The sequence below is a fragment of the Tamandua tetradactyla genome, chromosome 11, assembly GCF_023851605.1.
Source record: "Tamandua tetradactyla isolate mTamTet1 chromosome 11, mTamTet1.pri, whole genome shotgun sequence".
NCBI lineage: Eukaryota > Metazoa > Chordata > Mammalia > Pilosa > Myrmecophagidae > Tamandua > Tamandua tetradactyla.
This window is the reverse complement of record NC_135337.1, coordinates 7,746,498-7,756,947: the sequence shown is the minus strand read 5'-3', so window position 1 is coordinate 7,756,947 and position 10,450 is coordinate 7,746,498. Positions and strand designations below refer to the sequence as shown.

The 10,450-nt window shown below is 41.3% G+C and overlaps 1 pseudogene; it reads right to left on the bottom strand.

The window, feature by feature from the left end:
- Nucleotides 1-3,814: 3,814 nt before the first annotated feature.
- On the bottom strand, nucleotides 3,815-8,629 carry LOC143651006 (N-alpha-acetyltransferase 25, NatB auxiliary subunit pseudogene; annotated as a pseudogene).
- Between the last annotated feature and the right edge of the window lie 1,821 nt (nucleotides 8,630-10,450).

Below are 10,450 nucleotides of genomic sequence, written 5' to 3'. Positions count from 1 at the left end.
GCAGCATATAAATGGATCATATTTCTTAATCCATTCTACCAATCTGTATCTTTTAATTGATGAATTTAGACTATTAACATTCAAAGTTATTACTATAAAAGCATTTCTTGAGTTTACCATTTTGTTCTTCTTTTTGATTTGACAGATCTATATATTCTTTACCCTTTCTCTTTTTATCCTTCAAGTTACTCTTACTAGCACTTTTCAATGCTGCATCCTCCTCCAGACTTCCTCTCCTGTCTTTTTCTTTCAGCTGACAGAACTCCATTTACTATTTCTTGTAGGGCTGGTCTCTTGTTGACAAATTCTTTCAGCCTTTGTCTATCTGTGAAAATTTTAATTTCTCCCTTACTTTTTTTTACACACTCCTGCAAATGGTTTATTTAAAGATGACTTATCAACTGAAAAACAAACCATAGGAATATTGAGAAGCTCAGTGTAAGGAGGAAAAAATTATTTTTAAAAGTGCAATCCTTATGTACTAATTTGGAACCAGCTATAAGATATATTAAGCAAAAAGAACAGGATGCAGAACAGTGTGTATTCTGCTACTATTCGTGTTAAAACAGGGGATATGTATATATTAATATATTTGTATTTTATGTATACTCTGTATGTACACATATTTATTACTTATGTATGTGCTTAATTTAATCTTTTAAATTTATTTTTAAATATTTTTATCGATAATAACATAAAAACATTCCATTCATGGTCTACAATCAGTGGCTCACAATATCAATACATAGTTGTATTTTCATCACCATGACCATTTTTCTGAACATTTGCATCACTCCAGAAAAAGAAATTTAAAAGAAAAAAACTCATACATAATGTGCTGGTTTGAAAGGATTCTGTACCCTAGAAAAGCCCATGTTTTAATCCTGGTCTATCTTGTGGGAGCAACCATTTCTTTTAATCCTCATTCAGTACTATAGGTTGGGAACTTTATTATCTCCACAGAGATGTGACTCACTCAATTGTGGATAGTAACTTGGATTAGAGAGAGAAGTGCCTCCACCCATTCCAGGTGGGTCTTGATTAGTTTACTAATCAGTCCTTTAAAAGAGGAAACATATTGGAGAGAACCATAAGAACCATGAGAGGCCACGCAGCCAGAGAAAGGAAAATGCCCTTTGGGGAGCTTCATGAAATAAGAATCCTGGAGAAAAAGCTACCATGTATTGTCATGTTCGTCATGTGCCCTTCCAGTTGAGAGAGAAGCCGTAAACTTCATTGGCCTTTCTTAAGATAACTTCTTGTTGGTACCTTAATTTGAACATTTCTATAGACTTGATTTAATTGGGACATTTCCATGGCCTTAGAACTATAAACTTGCTACTTATTAAATTCCCCCTTTTAAAAGCCATTCTGTTTCTGGTATATTGCATTCTGGCAGCTAGCGAACTAAAACACATACTCTTATTAACCACTAGCATTTCCATCTACCCAATTTATTTTAACCTTTGTTTAAAAACTCAGAATGTCACTGATAGCCTTCATTGCCTCTGAGGAGGGGACTTGGTGGCTGTGGAGTCAGATGGGAGGGAGACCTTTCACGGATAATACCTCATACCTTTTACCTTTGAACCATGTGAAATTGTTTATTGAAATAAAAATTGAAACTTCTAAGGAAAATTCTGAAAAAAACACAAGCAATACCCATTAAAACATGTATTAAGTTTATCACAGTCTAGGTTATATTGGAAAATATCCATGTGGTGTTGATGGCTTATATTGTTACAAAGCTTTTCTTTCTTTTTTTTTTTTTAAAAGGGTCCTCTTAGTTCCTCTCACTCTCACCCCCAAAATCTCAAATATACATTTCAGAAAGAAACAAAGAAAATCCAGAACTGGATGATTCTTTAAAGGCTGCCTCTTCGGGTCTAACAGTCTTCCAGGCTGAGGCTCCTGGGCTGGGCAAGCTGGTCCAGGAGCTCTTGGCTGAATTTAGCAGCAAAGAGTAAGGTGGTGAGATCATCCCCTATTTTAAGAGCCAGGTCATATGGCCTCTTGAATTCCTCTTTTCGATGCTTGCATTGCATCCTGGCAAAGTGACAATGCATTCCCTTCCTGCTGGGCCAAGTAGGATTGCTTCATGAAGAGCTGTATTTCTGAGCCCTGAGATGATTTGCCGGTATTGGTGCTTAAATCAGGCAAGTGGGTCCTGTACCCTCCTATGGAGATTTCTTCTCCATTTCTGGTACAGGGTTTTGCCACCAAATGATAGAATTCTCAACTGGGAAGGATGAGAAAAGACCAGAAATGAATTGAAGGAATTTTATTGCAAGGCTATGTGTAGGTGGGCTGGCACTTAAGATGGCGATAGCCTGATGAATTTACTTGAGACTACACTCTAGCCTGACAACAGTCAAAACAAACAAAAAAGAAAACGTGAACAATAAATATAGGTGGATTCCAATGAAAAGAAATTCCATGATGACAAGTGTGTAAAGACTTGGAAGCCATCAGATGAAATCAGAGTAGGAAGCACAGTAGGAAGTGAGCTCTAAGAATTCCTCTAAGAAGAGTGGCACTGAAAAACTAAGAAACCAGGTCTGTCCCTCAGTTTTGAAGGACAACTTGGCTGGATAAAGAATTCTTGGCTGGAAGTCTTCCTCTTTCAGGATCTTAAATATATCATACCACTACCTTCTTGCATCCATGGTCCCTGTTGAGTAGTCTGAAATCAGTCTTATGTGATTTCCCTTGTATGTGTTTTCACTTTTCTCTTGCTGCTTTCACAACTTTTGGCTTCTCTTCAGCATTTGACAGACTGATTAGTATGTCTCTTGAGTAGACCTGTTTGAATTTAATTCTATTTGGGGTTCTTTGGACTTTTTTGATTTGCATATTTATATCTTTTATAAGGGTTAAGAAGTTTTCCCCTACTATATCCTCAAATAATCTCCCTAGTCCTTTACTCTTCTCTTCTCCTTCTGGACACCAGTGATTCTTACATTTGTGTGCTTCATGTTGTCCATCATTTCCCTGAGATCCAATTCAAAATTTTCCATCTTTTTTGCCATTTTTTTCTTTTGTGCATTTTAATTCAATTGTCCTGTTTTCCACTTTGCTGATTCTTATTTTTGCCTCTTCAAATCTGCTGTTATGTGTCTCTAATATATTTTAAATTTGGTCTGTAGTATCTTTAATCTCTGTGATATCTGCTATTTTTCTATTTATTATTTCAAATTCTGCTTTATGCTCTTCTAGTAGTGTCTTCTTGACATACTTTATGTCATTCACCAACCCATTGCATTTATTTAGGATATTTGTATGAACATCTTTGGTTAGTTGTTCCAAAATCCGAGTCTCCTCCAGTGTTTTAATTTGGCCATTGGCTGGGCCATATTTGTCTGCATCTTCATATGCTTTGTGATATTCTGTTGGCTTCAAGACATTTGATTATCTTTGCTTATCTTGATGGGGTTATTTTGAAAATTGGCTTCCCTCAGTTGTCTAAGGTTTGTATTTGCCTGAGGCATGGGGGTGGAGTATGGGGCAGGGGTATACGGTGTGGCATCATGGGAGGGCAGGGCAGTGCAAGGGGTGGGCATGGCCAGGGAGTGCAGGGCATGGCCTGGTGGTGGGGTAGGGCATGAGGTGGGGGGCAGGGCAGGGCGAGGGGCTCAAGGGTCATTGCATGTGGGCATGGGGGTGTGGGGTGTGGCTTGGCTTCCTTCCTTGACCCTCCTCTGTCCATGCACTCCTAGGACTCCAAGCTTCCATATGGAAAGGCGAACTCTGTGCATTAACTGGATAGCTTCTATGAGCAGGAAAAGCAAGTTTACTGGCTTCCAGGTTCCCCAAGGGAGCTCTAGGCTGTGGACCTGAGGGGGTTGATATACCAACTAGCTGCAGGGGCAGGCACTTTCCTGGGCACTTTCCTCTTGCCCCCAATGGAGTCTCAATGGAGCCCACTTGCCCTGTTCTCTGTGTCCCAATTCCTCAGCTTTTTCATCCATGACCTCCCTATATAGTGTAAAAGACCTTTTCAGGTCACACAACCTGGAACTGTTTTCTACTCATTTTTCTGTCACTTCTCTAGTTGTTCCTTGCAGCAGGGGTGAACTCAGCCTAACTTATTCCACCATCTTCCCAGAAGTCCTGTGTCCCTTTTACATTTAATGAAGACATCTTTTAATTGTATAAAGACTTAAGGCTATTCTCTATTTGCTCTTGGGCCTCTACGGTAGCCTCCAACTTATAAATATCACTAAGAAAAATAAAAAGTGAAGGTCTGTCATTGAGAACAGCCAGAATTAAAGAATCCAGCCATTCTGGTAGGTACAGTACCAAGGAAAGGATACTGAATTTCCTTCTAAATAAATTGCTTTCCTGTGTCAAAGGCCACTTCCAGCTGTTGAAGGAGCAAATGAAGAATATAAATCCAGGAGAATATGCCATTCTCAGTGGTCTTCTCCAAGTTCTTTTGCTCCACAGCATGGCTAAGACTTGGAACAGCCTCCATGTTAAGGAACAGATTCTTAACCACATGGTCTCCTCCTCCAATGAAAATTTCTTATGTTCTTCAGAAACATTCCTGTCTTTTGGATCCCAGCTCAAGAAAATATCTAAGTCTCTATTGTCTTACAAGACATCCCATGGAATGTTGTCTTCTTCTGGCCTATGATTTATTGACTTTATACTTTCTGTTAAACTGGCTGATATATTTGTTTCTAACGGGAGGTCTTACAACATACATTCAATAAACATTTATGCAAAATTAAGAGAATTATTCAGCCTGTTCCTAAGAGCTGTAAACTCTGGGATCTTCTCAAATGCACCAAACTTGTAAACTTGGATAATATATTCTGAATGATCTTTCTGATTGGATTGGAAAAACCTGAGTGTGAAGTTACAGGATTAGGATTTGGAATATCAGGTCAAAAGATAACCAGTGCTGTTGTGTTGTGTGTGCTTAGCATAGAGGCTTGAGTTAAGATCCATCACTGGTTCAAATGCACCCTGCATACAGTAGATTTGAACAAGCAGCACTTTGAATTGAGCATTAGAAGGACCACTGGTTAATCCCTTTTCCAACAAAGTCGGGGCTTGCTGCACAGTGGTTTTAACACCTGTTTCTCTCCCTATATCAATAAATACATGGACAGCAAGGAGACAGTAATAGTCTGAAAATTGAAATTCTGTTTTCAAAAAAGACTTCCCAAATTCTAATCTATGCTGGTACCTTAGCATCCGTTCTCTGACCACATTCAATTTCTGATTTTTATCTATGGTGTGGTGCAAACCAAGTAACCTCATCAGCTGCACCACACAAAGGTTGCTGCGGATTTTGGATGTTAGCAGGCAGGACCAGATTATCCTCTTTTGGCTTCGATAGAGGAACAACTCAAAGTAACTAATTAATAAACTTTCCACACTATGTAGCAGGCAAGAGGTCAACAAACACCTTAAAGTCTATAAAACAACAAGATTTATCCCCAAACTTTAAAAAATACTGGAATCCTAATTCTTCTGCATCACTAAATTTGTATCCATCATTACAAGCTGATGTCATAAACATTTTATCAGCTCCAGTTTAGCTAGATGTGGTCCTCAAAGATGGTGAGAACTTTTAGATTTTTCTGATGTCTGATCTTCAATAAACTTCACAGCTTCTTCTGCAGAAAAATGCACTTCTCCTTCTAAAAAATATTCACATTCAGCTGGAGAAGTCCCGGCCTCTTCAATCAGTTGAAAGACAGAATGGAATTAGGTCTAATAGAACTACCAGTCATCTGAATTACGCAGTAAGAGGCACTGGTAAAGGGCATTGTGCTCTGGTTATCTGCCCACCTTCTTGTATATAGCAATGCATTTAGTTTCTTCATTCTGAATTTTACTTGTGAACTTCTCTCCTGACTTCCCTCTGATAATATTTAAGGCTTCCTGGTATTTTCCCAAATGTTCCAGGATTATTTAATAAAGTTCAGCTTCTGCCTTAGCTTCTATCTTATCCTCTTTCACCATTTTTCCTATCAGTTTCTTAGTATGGATTAAAAACACCATTTTTTAGAGGTTTTCATCTTGGGCTGATATAGATTTCATAATTAAGCTCATCACAGACCAAAAGTAGTAAGGGTTTTCTGAGGACAATCTTATATAGAGCCATGCCAGCCTGTTGCATTTTCTTGTATTTGCCCATTCTGACATCAACCATGAAGAAGTGAGAGTGATACTCTTCACCATTGGGAACTTTCTTTACAGTTGCCTCATAAAGTTTTTATAAGGGTTGGGAAGTTTCCCCCCATTATATCCTCAACTACTCTTCCTAGCCCTTTTCTCTTCTCCTCCTGGGACGCTGATGACTTTTATATTTGTGTGTGTTTTATTTTGTCCATCATTTCCCTGAGATCCAATTTAAATTTTTCCATCTTTTTTTTGCCATTTGCTCTTTTGTGTGTTTGAAATAAGTTTTCATCTCCTCCAGTTCACTTATTCTTTCTTTTCCCTCTTTCTTTTGCTGTTGTGTGTCTCTAGTATATTTTTTATTTGGTCTACAGCATCTTTAATCTCTGTGATATCTGCTGTTTTCTATTTATTCTTTCAAATTCCTCCTTATGCTCTTCTAGTGTCTTCTTAGTCTCAAAGACTTATGTCATTAGCCAACTCATTTATTTTAGTTAGTAGAGTTATATGGACTTCTTTGATTAGTTGTTCCAAAGTCTGTGTCTCCTCCGGTGTTTCAATTTGGTCATTAGGCTGGGCTTATCTGGCTGCATCTTATGCTTAATGATTATCTGTTGTCTTCAAGGCATGTAAATACCTTGATAGGGTTACTCTGGAAGTTGATTTCCTTCAGTAGTCTAAAGCTTTGTATTTGTGGGACGGGTGTGGAGCAGGATGCGGGGCACGAGGCGGGGCACAACAGTGCAGTGATAGATTGCGGTGCAGGTATAGGCAGGGGTCCAGGACGCTACGCTGGTTCCTGTGAGCATGGGATGTGGGGCTCAGGGTTGTGGAGGTGCCATGTGGGGGCCATGGGTGTGAGGTGCAGCTCAGGCAGACCTTGGAGCACAGAAGCAGGGTGCGGCCTGGGGGACAAAGAGGTAGGGCACAATGGGAGGCAGATGGGGGAGCTGTGTGGATGCTCAGGGGCTGGTGCACAGGCAGGATGTGGGTGGGCTCGTGGAGCATGGGGGTTGTGGGTATCAGAGTGGGATATGGAGCACAGAGCTTGGGGCACAGAGAGGACAGGACATGGGTGTGTTCTTGCAGGGGGGCAGGGTTGCAGGAGGGTTGAGATGCGGATGCACGAGTATGCAGGGGCAGGGCTCAGGTTACGGGAGTTGTGGGACATGGGTGAGAGGCTGGTAATGTCATGTGGGTGGGGTCCTGGCACAGATGTATAGGTGCAGGGAAAGGGACAGGAATGCATGCATGTGCGGTGTGGGGGCTATGTGGCACAGATGCACATGTGAGCACCTGCCAGGTGTGGGAGCAGGGCACTTGTGCTGGGGGTGGGGCAAGGGTGTTACCACCTGCACGGGGCAGGGGGTTGAGGTGCAGGGGTCAAGAGGTTGGTGCATGGATGAGTAGGTGCCTGGTGGGGAGGATGTGGCTGTGCACGTGTGCAGAGCTAGTGGGAGGGGTGGGTGAGTGCATGACTGTATGGGCTGAGGGAGGTGGGGGTCGAGGGACAGGGCAAGATTGTGCACCTGCATGGTAGAGGTAGGTTGGGCCATGGCAGGCATGTGTGCATGTGTGGATTGGAGGCATGTGGGGTGGGGATCCATGCAGAGTGATGGGGGAAGACACAGGGTGGGAGTGCTTGGAGTGCAGTGGGCATGGTTCAGGTGCGTGGGTGTAGTGGGAGTTGCAGGTTGCAGGGTGGGGGCCACAGCATGGGTGTAGCCCATTCAAGGAAGGCTGCTTGGCTTACCTTCTAGTCCCCGTCTCCCTGTCCATGCACTCCTGAGGGATCTGGGCCTCCGTTGGGAAAGGAAACCGTTAGGCTGTTTGCAACTAGCTGATGGTGTCCTGTTCTCTGCGTCTTAGTTCTTCAGCTTTTGCAGCCAGGGCCTCCCTTTGTGGTGTAGACAACCCTCCCATGTTACTTACACCCTGGAGTCGCTGTCCCAGTCATTTTCTTTCACTTCTCTAGCTATTCCTTGGAGCAGGAGTGAACTCGAACTATCCTATTCTGCCATCCTCCTAGAACCCTTTAGTCAGTCTTTTGTACACTTGAAATGAATCATTATGTGAAGTTGGGGCTGAGTAGCCATTTGCCAGGTACCTTTAGAAGGCCAGTCTCTGTGACATTCCAATGTTTAGAATGAGGGAGATGAAGTGCCGCCTCCAGCATAGCCACCACCACTCAACCAGGCCCAGCACTGGTCTCACCTAATATCCTCACCTGTCACTGGCTCTGCTTCATAAAGTTTTGTAACTGGCTTTGATCAATGCATCTCCGTGTAAATAGGCAGTGCTTATGGAGAGTCGTCATCTGTCAGTTCAAGGGCTTTCACATCCTGTAGCAAGGTGAATGCTTCCTCCTGCTTTCCAGTTCTTTGTGAACCAATCGCTTTTGAAAACTTAGCACAATGAAGATCCTATGTTTCCTTGACAGTTTATCTGTTTGCTGCATTGCCAGTTTGTTATCATTACCAAGGTAATTTAGCATGTTTTCACAGTTTATCTATATTGTAGTATGTATCAGAACTTCAACTAATGTCTTTTTAAATTGCAACCAATGTGGTCAAAGATTTTTACAAGTGTCAGAATCTAGTTAAGACTTTAGTAACATTGTTTTGTTTTCATTGAACTTACTTTTTATGATTTTATTCTCTTAGGATAATTAATACTGGTTTTCCATTGATGGTAGTGATATAAATTATCCTTGTCTATGTATCATCTCTGCCCTTTGAAAAAAATGTACCTGAGGCCATGAAATTATGCAGTTCCAGAGAAAGGGACATGAGATCCAATCTCAACCATTCACCATCTTCGTGTCCTTAGGCAAGTCAGTGTCCTCAGAGTCAAGTGAGGTGGTTTCTTGATGCTTCCTCAGCATTAACTGGGATAGATAAAGTCCATACAACCATCTGAAGGAAAGGAAATGTAAAAGGGACTATTGTCCAATTATAGAACATCTCAGTTATTGAAAAGGTGTTTCTTCCAGTTTCACATCTACAATATTTCACAACCAGGGTAGCAGGATGACATCAAGGTCTTAAAGCTTGGGGCACTGAGGTAAGCGTCATGGAAGAGGAACCACTTAACATGCAGAAGGAAGCTGCAGAAAAAAACACAGATGCTGCAGAAAGAAAAAGCCCTGCATCAGCCCTGTATGTGCCTTTGACAGTTCTATCAGGATCTCTTCACCACTATTTTGGGCCCTAGATCCTCCCAAGCAACCCTGCCTCCCATATGAGCCCCAAGCAGCCGTTTCTCTATCAAAGAGCTCTGGATTGGGAGCCTCAAATCCCTGATCTACTCCTAACTTATTTTGGGTGACTTGTGTCAGCGCTTTTCCCTCTCTGGTCCTCGTTTTTTTCATGTGTGTTGAAGCCCAGCAAGTCCAACAATGCACTAGGCTCTGTTACCACAAATAGAGAATCGTCAATGGGGAACTTTCACTCAGGTCAAGTGTCCCACTCTCACACCCAGCCGGCTTGCCCTTGCAAGGGAATCTCTGATCTCTCTGGGAGCAGCAGTAACAATGCAATCTGTGGGTAGCACAGGTCTCTGAGGGAAGAACTGTTAAAAAAAAAAGCAGTGGATTCTTTTGCCCATGCACTCAAATGATCAATTCCTGAGACACTGGAGTTTCAAAGAGAGAAGGAACTTATTAATAGGCATAGAAGTAGGAGATCAGATGGCCTAGTGGCCCCAAAATCTGTCTCCCCAAACTGCAACAATTCTGATAGTTTTATAGGTTTAAAAGATGGGCAAGTTTTAGGATAATGAGCGCAATGGCCCCAAATGATGTGATTAGAGGGGATTTAATCATGTGCAGATTGATTATAAACTTAGTCACAGAATGTCTGTAAAATGGCAGCCTTAATATGATGATAGCTGTGTTTTTTTAGTATTATAATGAGGTATAGGTGACTTATAGGTTAAAGTCTAAGCTACTGTGCATGTCAGGCAGGCCCATTTTCATTATGTCTAGTTTTGGTTATCAAGATAACTTTGAACTTGGGGTGGTTTAGTTCTGGGCTGATTCAAGACCCTTTATTAATAAACATTAGGGATGTCTTTAGTGGCCAAAAGACTCTAAAGTTGAAAAACTGGCTAAATGGATTCAAGTGAAGGTTAGTCAAGGTTTTTACAATCACAAGGGCATAAAATAAAGGCTATACACTCATTAATAGAGATTAAGGCATCTGGATTACAGTTTAAAGATTTTAGGCATTTCCTTCTGTCTATTCTAATGTACCAGAAAGTAAAAAGGAATATCTATATAATGATTCAGCAATCAGAATCATCACTTAAATCCTAA